Source organism: Lolium perenne, chromosome 3, assembly GCF_019359855.2.
Source record: "Lolium perenne isolate Kyuss_39 chromosome 3, Kyuss_2.0, whole genome shotgun sequence".
Classification (NCBI taxonomy): domain Eukaryota; kingdom Viridiplantae; phylum Streptophyta; class Magnoliopsida; order Poales; family Poaceae; genus Lolium; species Lolium perenne.
Window position 1 is genome coordinate 263,528,126 of NC_067246.2, and position 12,788 is coordinate 263,540,913.

At 40.6% G+C, this 12,788-nt stretch overlaps 1 long non-coding RNA gene across 4 annotated transcripts; it reads left to right on the forward strand.

Moving 5' to 3' along the window:
* Nucleotides 1–976: 976 nt before the first annotated feature.
* On the forward strand, nt 977–5,967 carry LOC127344126 (uncharacterized). 4 transcript variants are annotated; one of them, XR_011755982.1, is made up of 4 exons: nt 977–2,499; nt 3,215–3,293; nt 3,386–3,495; nt 5,947–5,967. It is a non-coding gene; the product is annotated as an uncharacterized lncRNA (long non-coding RNA). The 4 variants fall into 4 exon arrangements; XR_011755983.1 differs by lacking the exon at nt 5,947–5,967 and adding an exon at nt 4,939–5,028; XR_007877760.2 differs by lacking the exon at nt 5,947–5,967 and having other exon boundaries at nt 977–2,255; nt 2,373–2,499; nt 3,386–3,836.
* Nucleotides 5,968–12,788: the final 6,821 nt, after the last annotated feature.

Genomic DNA, 12,788 nt, shown 5'->3' on the forward strand with positions numbered 1-12,788 from the left:
GAAACATCAGGAATCCTTTGGCCGGCAAATTTATAACTAGCCACGCTGACGCCAAACAAACTGACAACCAGAAGTACTAAAACTAATTTCCTTGGCAGAGAGAATAAAATGCACTGACTGTAATACTAGCAGACGGCGCGCCTCAATAAACAAAACAGACACGGAACAAAGCTCGAAACAAAAGCCAGCCCGAAAGGGGATGAATCGCAAGCACACTGTTCTAACAACATAAACACCTCGCTTAGGCGACGCATCTAATACAATCTGAACTACTTAGATAGTTCCAAAATCTAGGGTACACGCGACGATTCCGCAAGCAGGGTGGGAGCAAGAAGCGAAGGCGGGCTCACCTACGTAGACGGAGCAGGACGGGTCCCTCGCCATGGAGGAGCCGGATCTGGCGGGACGGCGGTCGACGTCGGCGAGCTCCGCGCGCTCACAGTCGCGCCGCAATCGGGACGAGGAGACGGGTCGCGCCGCAATCGGGACGACAGCACAGGGGGTCGCGCGAAGTCGCACGAGGGAATCACAGCAGCGCGGGTTTGGGCTTTGGGCCGCCGGGCGGCGGCTATTTGTCTTGCGGTGGTGCCGCCAGGAAGAAAGCGGGGCGGGATTAGGCGCCGCCGCCAGGGAAGAAGGCGAGGTTGGATTGGGCGCCGTCGCCGCGGAGGAAGGCGGGGCGGGATTTGGGGACGGGCGGCGAGGTCCTACTGATAGGGAAGAAGGTGGGGCGTGGGGAAGTTCAGATACAGGTGCCGCACGAGCGTGGTGACTGTGGGTAGGTGGGTTTTCTCGGGTTGGTTCGGTTAGAAGAGGGGGGTTCGAGAATAGCTATTCTAGAACCCCTCTTAAGGGGGGTTCGAGAATAGTTGGGCTCTATATATATATATATATATATATATATATATATATATATATATATATATATATATATATATATATATATATATATATATATATATATATATATATATATATATAGAGCTGGACTATTCTCGAACCCCCCTTAAGAGGGGTTGTAGAATAGCTATTCTCAAACCCCCTATTCCCGCTTTAGTTTCTTATCCCAAAACCGCCCCATCTGAACGCCCGAGAAAAGCAGGTACCACCGCCCACGCGGAACCACCTCGGGCTGACCCAAACGCCCCCCATCGCTCGTCAACCCCCACGCGACCCAGTCGCCCGCCTGTGCCCCTTCCACGAGCTCCGGCGTGCCGCCGGCGGGTCAGCGAGCCACCTCCCCGACCTCCCATGCCCCGCGGCGGGCCACACTCCCTCAACCACCTTCTGCGCTGCGTTGGCAGGCCACCGTGCACCCCGCGCCGCCCTCCCCTTCTAGGATGAGGGCATCCGTCCCGGCGCCGCCAAATTCGCCTCCAAATCGCGCGCATCCCGCCCGGCGATGCCCTGCCGCGCGCACCGATAGGTTCTCCACTCTGCCTCATGCGCTCCCCTTCCCTGGTAGCCCCCCCGCCCCCTTCTTCCCTGATGGATCCGATGGATCTCTGGCCGGATTACCTCCACGCCACTGCCGCTGGCGCCCCTCCACTGCTAGGAGTTCACCTTCCCCTGGCCCGATCTGGAGCACACCGGCATAGCCCACCCTTCCCTCCTCGTCCACATGCCCCGGAGCCTTTCTGAACCCCCGTGGTACTTGCGCGAGCAACGACCATCCCTGGCCATCTGTGTTGTTGCTGGATGCACGACGCCTGCCTTTGTGGCTGCCCCTATTCTGCTTTTGGGCCGTGGGTGCGGCTCCTATCCCGGCACGCTGTTTCACTTCCTTCTTTCCCTGAACTAATGCGTGAAGTCTAGAAGTTCAGCTCGTCCTAATGCCTGTAGTTGGCTTTTAAATACTTCAGGTTATTCACTTCTTACACTGTTGGATGGATGACTCTGTTCCTTTTCTTTTAGCCGGTATATCATGGGTGCACTGCACGGTGTGCATTTCTTTCGTGAGGGAGTTCGCCTCTCTGTAGGATTGCTTTAGTTACTTTTTTTTGGATAAAACCATTTCCTGCTAGTTGATGTAGAATTGTCGGCGATGCTTAAACTTCTGAATACAGCTGCAGGTGTGCTGAGATTTTTATACAAATGGTGTATTCGTGATTTATATTCGCCAAAGTTTAGATAATTACATCACACAAACTAATTTCATAATTTTTTTGCATCTGGTCCACCAAGAGAGCCACCGCTAGGAGTGCCTGCACCGTTGGGTGCTATTTCTGACTTGCTCCAGCTGCTGAACTGAACTGGTGACCTGCTGATATGAATTAACTGCTGCTATTTTGGATAGTTTAACAATTGTTATGCAAGGAGTTATCTCCATTTATTTTATGTTACAAATAAATCATCTCTAAAATTAATTACAGGCAGTGCACTTATGACACCTATGGGGAGTTCACTAGCGCTCATCGCTAGATTTCGCCAGGAACCATGGCGGGAGTCCAACTTGAAGCGCAGCACCCGCAGGTTGTGGGTACTATTCTGATTCTCGAGGTAGCTTTCTAGTTCTTATGGTTACTATATGATCAAGGTACTATTCTGAATATTAATTCACTAAGAGTACTTGAACTTTAATTGCGCGGAAGTTCTATTTATACATATATGAAGCCCATTTCGCGAAAATATTTTTGAACTTCACTGAAACTTCGTTCGGAAGCTCACTTGGTACTTGCACGAAGTTCATTTTTGTAAGATGAAAAATGCATGTGCGGTTGTGATGTTCAATTCTTTTTGCCGGGAAGTGCAACCACAACGTTCCTGACCAAGTTTGGTTACCTGCTCTTTGATGTCTTGCTAAAAGCTTTTTGATGTTATGCTGCCGGTAGGCACTCAAAAGTGCCCCTGTTTGAATTCATATGTAGATGGTTACATGGCAGGTGCACGAGCAAATTCCCCCATGTGACTGTCATATATTTTCTTCTAAAATTTATGTGCGATAATTTGATTTAACAACATTGGAACAACCTATCTAGGGTCTGAAGTATGCCGCACATTAAAATGAACCTCTTTAGCAAGAGGAGCAGCATGAATCTGCATCTATTATTCTCAAGGATTATTACACTAAAAAATGATTGTTATGCAGTGCCATGTAATAATACAAAGTATATGTCTGGAAGTGCACATAGGATAAAATAGGTAGTTCATTGTATGTAAAATAAAAGATGTGCTCTTCTTTTTGTAACTTTACCTTCTTCCGTCCAAATAATAGAGGAAGTTCACTTTGGATTGAAAAATAGTTCTATCAGGACGCACATGGAGCCCTCCAATTGAAGAAGTTATCTAGTCAGGTGTTATTCCTCGATTTGTGTAGTTTCTTACCAGAGAAAGACCTGAACCAAATAGACTTATAACTATGACGTCTTTCTTTTTACTTCTGTAGTTTGAAGCCTCCATCTGTGATGTGCGGCCCACGACTAGGAAGGCTTCCATGCAGCCGCAGGGAGTCCTAACCATTTGAAGTGTGAAGAATAGCTGGACTCTCATGCCCAGGTCAGCCTGCTCCTCGCATTGTCGACTATGGTTCTTGCTATGCGAAATTCTATTGCTGCATGTGGTTTTATTCTTGGTCATACTTGCTTGTTTATTTACAGCATTGAGCGGTTCACATGTTAATTATGAGCAGCTCAATTAGGCCAAAATAGGGAGTTCACTTTCCTGTTAAAAAAGATAGCAGAAAATGCTCTCGGGTCACTTGTTAGTTTTAGGAAGTTCATTCGTTTGGTTTATACAGTGCACTTGCCATTTATTTTCATCTTAACATTAAATATTTAATAGAAGTTCTGCTCTATTGTTGGCAGGGTTCATTCCAAGTTAATTACCTCGTCCACACATGAAGTTTACTTGTTTTTTTAATGGAAGTTCGCTTTGTCCAATTTTTTTGTTAAAGCCCACATTAAAAAGTTTAGCATAAAAACATTGATGCGACATGGGACGTTGCCTCCTCTAATATGCATAGCTGGATAGATGGCCAAAACAACACATGGAGCAGTAGGCAGCTCCAATAACTTCATTTTCTTTGACTGAATCAACACATGGTATTATTATAGGATAAATAATTGAAGTGAATACCTAGTGAGAGTAAGTAGAAACGTGTTGTGGTCTTTGTATTTGTTTTATGTCTCTTCTAGTCCTGACCATAGCCTTCCCATACTGGTCCAAATATAATAATTACACCGATACAACGTACGTCGCCGGTCCATTTTCGCTCGGAGACAACAGCGATACTACAGGGGCAACATGGAGGAAGTTCGCTTATGTTGTCCCATGTTTCTCTTTTATTTCTTCTTAATTAGTGCATCCACAACTGCTAGTTCGGCTTCCGTCTCCCTTAATCTATTTCCATGGTGGCAACACTCTCGTTCGGGCTATAATTTCACTTCATGTTTGGATTGATTTTGCTGCTGGTTGATTTTAGAATTGTTGGTGAGGTTGTAATGCTTCTGAACTACTGTTGGTGTTGCACTATATTTATTAACTGCTGCCTTGTATGAATTTTCACATAAAGATTGTTTGCTAGCTTTGTATTTGAGCAAATGTTAGACGATTGCAGCACATAAAACAATTTAACCTATTTCACATATGAAGTTTACTCATTTGTTTTTTGGAAATTTATTGTTTCATAGACTGTGAAGTTCGCTTTTATTTAAAATGCAAGTTCGCTTGTCGAACCTAAGTATGGACTAGTATAGTTCACATTATTCAGAAAGGGAAGTTCATCTTTATTATCAGGAAGTTTATTTTGTCTACCTTTTTAGTTAAAACCACAAACATGAATTAAATAAAAAGTATAGCTCGCCTCCATATTTTTATTTTCTTTCTTGCAAGTGCATTATTTGCATTCGGGAAGTGCAGATGGATAAATTTGATATTTCTGTTCAATATTAGTGATAATTTATCTTCATTTCTGGAAGTTCACACTTCATTCCGTAGCAGATCAGTGTAGGTCTTCTTGGGGCTGACCGAGCACCTGGCTGCCGCATTGGGGTTCAAATATAATCAAACCATCTTCACTTTTTTGGGAAGTTCACTTCGGACATAATGGGAAGCTCAATTTGCACACCGTGAAAGTTCATTTCATTTTATTATGAAACAAACTAAATGGTAATGGTGAGTTCACTTTTGTAAAAGTGAAGTTCACTCCGCAAATAAAATGAAGTTCATTTGAAAAAAAATGCATATTGCTTGAGGAGCTCGAGCAATCTTGTTTTGATGTATAAAGCATTATCTAGTATTTCGTTTGCTCTTGACCATCTACCACTTGTCTACTAGTATATTTATACATTTCGTTTGTTGAGGAGCTCGTAGCTAATAATGATGTCTATGAATTGTGTTAGATTTTTACATTATATGTAGGGAGTAGTAGCATTCTGTTTAGGCAAAGTTTGGATAATTGCAACACACAACATTCGTTTAAAGTTAACTTTCCGATTTCAAGAAGTTACTTCATTGCATCTCGTATGTGCAGGTGTATCTTCACAAAATACATTTTACGAATGCTTTTGGATACTCCATTTTTTGATATTTGTAAGCCTATAAGATCTGAGAGAGGTGGAAAAACGGTGGAGTTTTGATAAAACACGGGAATGAAACATTGCGGTTGTATTATACTATTATGGTTAATAGGTAATGGCAGTTCTTGACATACTTTTTTTGTATCATAGACTAAGCCTTCTCTGCCAGCACTCAAAATTGTAGGAAGTTTATTTTGTTTTAGTAGACGGTAATTTTTGACAACTGAGCAGTTCAATTAGGCCGAAGGAGGGACTTCACGTTCTGTAAAAAGCAGAGAAAAATGTAACCGATACACTTCTTTATTTTTGGTTGGCTCTATTCTGAAGTTCTGCTCCGTGAATTGACTAGTGTAAACAATTTTCTGGCAAGTTCACGTTGCTTGTAGATGAAAGTTCAGTTATTATATCTGAAGTTCCTCCTGTGTTGCAGGCAAGTGAGGACACCATGGACTGCCGTGTGTGGATGTTGCAGGGCATGAGGTGGAGCGGAGAGAGTCCTGTGCTTAGGTGTTGCACAAGGCTCGTTGGAACTCCGGATTAGACATATGCGGTAGTTCACTTGCTCATCGTGGGAATGCCTCATTCGGCAAAGACAGAAGTTCACTTACACGATGAAGTAGGGGTGATGCACCAGGTTACGGAGTTAAGTTACGCCATTTTTCTCAGTTTAGTTTATTTGTTTCTCGGTTCAGTTTTTCCCTTTCTGAAGTTCGAGTTCATCATAATGTGTCAAGTTCACTTGTCATAAGCTATGTGTTGTACTTGTTGCCTGCAGGATGACGTGCAATTTCAAGGAAAGTATGATTTGTGGCAGTGCCGTGAATGGTAACCATGAGACGTAGTAATAACATGTAAGTCTCTTCCCCTATACTAGGTAATCTTTTGATAAAACATAGTGGCATAGTTATTCTACTATTAATAGCGTTTTGGTGCCTTGTTGCTTAGTATAAAAAACACTTACAGCGATTAAGTATATTTTCCGAGAAATTCATTGAACTTCGGCGATTAGTAAATCTTGGATTTTTGTTCTTCCTTTCGACAATAAAGAATTATTGTTGCCGTATTTTAAGATGTGTAATTCCATGAAATTCACTCCTGGGTTCGAAGTTCATTTCTTGCCAATTTGGAAGTGCAGGTATATCGCGTTTGACCTCTCTGAACCACCTTCAAGATGTGCGCCTTACCAGCTTCAGGGGATGACTGAGCGTGGCTCATCGAGTACTTCGCCAAGAGTTACGCATCTGTTCTAGTTTGACCTCTCTTTAATTTTTATTTTTACATTATGGCGTGATCTCCACCACGGCACATTGATGGAGGCATGCGCCACAGCCTTGGACATGCAAGTATTTACAAAATAATGATTATGTTACTTGGCAACCTAATGGTACTTCCAAATATGCATCAAAACAATGTCATTGTGGGAGTTTTCTTTCATTTTTTTGTTGTAATAATTTCACTTTGATATGACAATGGTGATGTTTTTACCGCCCTGAGGTTCACTTCCTACTTATTTTTTATCAACAATGTCACTATGTATTTTCCCAAAAGTTCACTCTCTAAACATCAACCGTTCACTATTCACTATTTATTATTTGGAGAAGCTTAGCTTATCTGACGTAGGAATTAACTTTTTTAGTCCGCATAAAAACTCAATTAATCCTCTTCTCAAGAAAGTTCACATTTTTTATAGCATGAAGTTCACCAAAATTCTTATACAAGCTCGCTTCGAACTATCCACCAAGTTCATTTTTATATGAAATGTGTAACGTGGTTGTGAAGCTCAATATTGTTTTAGAAAATTAGATGATAAATTTAAAATGGTCTAGGAAGTTCATTATTTTGTTGTTGCATGGTTCATTTCATGAACATTACACCAAAATTCTTCTAGAAGCTCGCATAGAATATACACAAAAGTTCTCTCAGTGAATATTAGTAGTTCAGTTCATATAATATTGAAGTTCACTATGAACAATAGTTTGAAAGAACAACGACAAGTTCTAAAAATGGAGTTTTATATTTTTAAATCTGCTCTCAAATTGTTAAGAATGTCGATAAATCTTCTAAAAATGGAGTTCACTTCGAACTGGACTAAAGTTTCGGAAGTTCGCCCTGTACAATATTGAAGTCCGTCGGGAAGTTCAGATTCATGGAAGAAGAAGTTCACATCCACAGAAGTTCGCTATAATTTTATTATATGCCTGAAACTTTTATACCGCGATCGGAAGTTCACTAACAGATATAAGGAAGTTCACTTCTATATTCGAGCACCTCATGCACTATGTTTTTCTGGACGGAAATCATACGCATAGAAATCGTCCGTACAACCACCGATTGCGCAAATCGACCAACTCAACGTACAATTAGCACTAATATAACTCTACTAATACTCCAACAGATCGCAATGCCACACCTAATCAATCTAGATGAGCCAATTTCGAAATGTTCTCGTGTCGGCGTTATCTTCACTTTTATGTATTTACGAAATTAAACTAAAACCATTTAGAATTTGGAAAAACATTCAACATGAAAAAGATTCTCCTAATCAATATATTTTCAACGCAATATCATTTGGAACATTCCGATGAGTGGTTGAGAAATAAGCCCCAAAAACGATTCGAAAAACCGAGAAGTTCGAAGAACGTAATCACGTATTTTCAAATCTGCTCTTAAACTATAAAGAATTTAGAAAAGTGTTCTTCATGAAAAGGTGCGCCTAGTCGGTACCTTTCCAACGAGCGTATATACGCATCATTCCGATAAACGGTTTGAAAACTGGAACCCCAAAGCGTACAACAATAGAGAAATCCGCGAAAACGTTGTTTTGTATATTTCAAATTAGTTTTAATCACTATAGAATTTGGGAAAACAATGAACAAGAAAAAGATGCGAAATTTCCGTGCGAATCCAACGGTATATTATACGCATCAATCCGATAAGCGGTTTGAAAATCATCATGAAAATACGTCCGCACGAACATGCAATTACGGTATTCCGTCGAGAAGTTCACTTGTGAAACACGGAAGTTCGAAAGGGTTCGAGAATAGTTATTCTCGAACCGGTTCGAGAATAACAGAACCTATATATATATATATATATATATATATATATATATATATATATATATATATATATATATATATATATATATATATATATATATATATATATATATATATATATATATATATATATATATATATATATATATATATATATATATATATATATATATATATATATATATATATATATATATATATATATATATATATATATATATATATATATATATATGTGGATTTCCTGCAATGGGTGGTAGCTACCCCTATGGTTTGAGCCGTTGGATGTTGGGCATCTAGAACTGATGATTAACGGCCACTTCACGGTCCTGGCTTATACCTTGTGCCAGCTCATGACAAAAAGGTGCTAGGCTCCACTATAAGTTGGTGTCGGGTATGCTCCACTGTATATAAAGTGAACACACCTGACAAAAAAAGAAAGGTAGGTCTCCATACATGCATCTAAGAGCAAATAAAATAGCCTAAAACAGTGTACAGTTGCTTCAAGATAAGATATTTGTAGCTCCGTGACTCTCCATGCTACTTTTCATCTCTACATCAAATAAACAAATAAAGTTACATTAATATTTCATCAAAAAGGGTGCAGCAGAGAGAAAATTTGTTGTCGATATAAGGCTATATATTTTCTTCACAACATTTTAGTTGAATGATTAAAATACAACGGCCCAGATTGTAGGCATGGACTAAAGAAATTGGTGCTTGAGGACTCACTAGTACCACCGGTCGTTGCAGCTATTTATGTGAAAAAAACAGTATCACTATAGAAAGCTGGACGAGTACCTTCTTTTACCTTCTGCTTGCAGATTCAAAGCTGACTAGCACTCCTGGTTCTAGATTGTTTTAGTGTGGAGTAAAATAATTGTTGGATAAATGTTACCACATAAGATAAGTCTAACAGAAGCACACAACCTGATATATGCATGGCTCCTTATGGAAGCTGAAGTGAATTACAGATGTGACAACCACTAATGATCTGCCACTCAATGAGGTGGAAAAAAACTTCCAAAAAAACAGACTTGGAGAACATGCAATTGGATTCAGCGTGGTCAGCATAAAATCCTCCCATCTAGAAATCCTAGCTTTTTTTGTAGACACGGATCCATCAAGCTAGGTCAAAAACTTGCATAATCCTACCTAATCCATATGCCGGAAGCGGAAGCAAATCCAACCTCAAATCCATGTGCCTAATCACACATCAACTCCACAATCTGATAGAGTAAGATGAGAAAAAAATGCTAAGTACAGATTTTTTTAAAAAGCAAGAAAGGAAGGGGAATGTACCACAAAGAAAAAATAGAACGAACCAAATCTCAGTCTTCCCTGTTGAGCCTTCTGGTTGATGGAGAAGCTCGTGCTTTATCACCACTAGCTGCCCAATTCTATCTTGATGACCAATTTTTCTGAGCAATGCAACCAACCTTTTTTATAAAGAAAAAAAACTCATTTCTCAACAGATGGACCAGTACAGATTTTTTTAGTTCATGTCAGAGCATGAAGGAAACTGACGGAAGAAATCATGAATCAAAACATCAATTCAGTAAATGGATACATCTCCATAGAGAGAGAGACCAAGAGAGAGAGAGCATGTAAAACATCAAACCGCTTTAGTGCTGTAGGCCTTACCTTTCTGAATCCATATACGATGGAAAAATTCAATGTGTACTTTTCCTTGTTCCAATGAATATGTGCAGGGAGGAGTGTATGACGTTTTTGGGAGCTGGGCTCCAGCTGTGGCAGGGTGGAGGCTAGCAGATCCATGGTGTGTCGTGGTCGAAGATGCAACAATGGTCGCCAGATCTAGCTGACGGAGGCTCGGTGAGGCAAGGCCGGACCGGATAGGTTGGAGATCGGCGCGGCTTGGGGTTAGCGACGGCTCACCATGGAGCTGAAACGAAAGGTAAAATACAGGACAAGGGAATCCATTGTTGTGCTTCACGTGGAGAAGGGGATAAGCATTCAGATGACGAAGAGAGAGAAAATAAGAGACATGTTGTTTCGGGGAGAAGAAAAAGTCTTGGGAAAGTAGAAAAAGGAGATGAAAGTGTGAGCTAGCTCCAGGCCGCGTCGCGCACCTTTACGTTAGTCCTAGTGAAACGACGTTATACACGCGTCGACTGTAGGACAAGTGCGTAGCTACCCTCCTTTGTAGCTGCCAATTTTCGATATATATATATATATATATATATATATATATATATATATATATAGAGAGAGAGACGCGCTATTTGACTCCCTGGGGGCAGAATATTATTCTGCACCCCACCGCACCCAACCTCGAAGCGCACCAGTGTTTCCACGCTCGGACGTTCGCGCGTGTAGATTTTCCTGCAAACCACGTCGTAAGAAAGGCAGAATGCAACGTAAGAATGCTCGCTTGGCGTAAAAATCTGATAACTGCCGCACTTTCCCAACCCACGACCCATTCTTCCAACTACCATATAAATGGGCCCCGTAAGAATTCTGGTGCTGACGTAACTTGAATACGGATTTAAAATTAATCTTGCAGTATGAACGCTTTAATTGTTACTTACGAAACTTTAGTGGCATTGTAAGGAAAAAACTGCAATTGTGCAAAGTGTCGCAACATTAGAAGCTAGTATCAGCGCACTCTCCCTGGATATAAGAACTATTACATTGCCATAAAATCACGGCTCATAAGAGTACCTGTTGCCTGCTGTTATAATAAAATCATGCAGCGCAAAGAAACATGTATATGGTCTTGTTGTTTTTACATAGGAAGTACAGAAATAATTTATTACATAGCACTATAGCAGAATCCCATAATTAGGTTCCTTAAAACACCCTTCTGGAAAAATTTCGCATAGGCACGTTATTAGTTGTACAAGTCCCAAATATCTCCAAGGTCAACATCATTGACACCATAGATTTGGGTGTCCACATGCGCTCCAAAACATCCACGGCAACTTCTGTCTTCTATTGGTAGTATGTTTCGTAGTAGAAAAATCAAGCGGACAATAGCGAATGACAGACATCGACGTGCTGCAAGAAGTGCACTCAATAATAACTTCTTAAGAAAACACATGCCTCTTCATCTGGAGAGGCCAGCAATCGATCAGACAAAGAGAGAACATGCTATATAATTCTGAATATAGCAAATTCAAGATGATTTTAACTGTAGTCATTCAGGAAACAAGAGTATTCAGTTCTGATGATATGAACATAATTGGTGCAAAGAAACCAACGTAAAAAAAAATGCATACCCTTAGTTGCCCAATATTCTCGAAGATGAAACGGGACATTAAAAATTGGGCACTGTGGCCATGCCTTACACTCACAAGTCAAAGATATTTCTTGCCATCGATGTATTTTGCAAGCACGAATGGGCAATATAATGATTGAGGAAATTGATGAGACGATCATTCAGCCATCAAGAACTTAAAACAGACACGGAGGCAACAAATGGGGCAGATTTTCACAGCATTCAATTATTCTTTGTCTAAATCAAATGGATTTATATTAATTTTTATATGTATACTCGCCGTATCGCCGTATTGCTATTTCTAGATATTGCCGTATCCCATGTTCCCGTATCCGTATCGCCGTACCGGTGCTTCATAGGGTATCAACACAGTCATCAGATGTACAACATTTCTATAATCTTTTACTTTGTATAGACAAAGGAAAGAGTTGCTATCATACAAACCAACCATCTAAGGTTGTAAAGCTAAAGAATAAGACACATATCCATCATGGCTCCCGCAATAGTTCAGAACTATGGACGGGCAATGTAAAAAAGAATTAATTCTATCAGTTGATTTTTTTTTGAAGAAGGCCATAGACCTATTGGCAAACACAAGGAACACTGCAGAAAGGTGACATATTTTGGCTATTGATATGGCCACCTGGGAGTTTTTAGGTCCCTAGAAGGCCAAACAGGAATAAACAGCGGGAGTGTAAATCTGGCTTCATCATCACCAGATTGAGCACACAAACTATACACATATGAGGCAGGAAATGATATAGAAGCTCACCATACCATACCTTGTGTGCAGCGATTACTGGATCACCAGCCGCCGGCAGGCTCATGTGCCATACATAACAGCAGTGGCGGAGCCAGAACAATAACCATGTGTTGTCAGCTTGATGTTGTGTAGTCAAATACATATATTTGCATAATTTTTGAGTAAATTTTTACACACTTTTAGCTTGTTTTCTAGAAAAACTGTGTAGT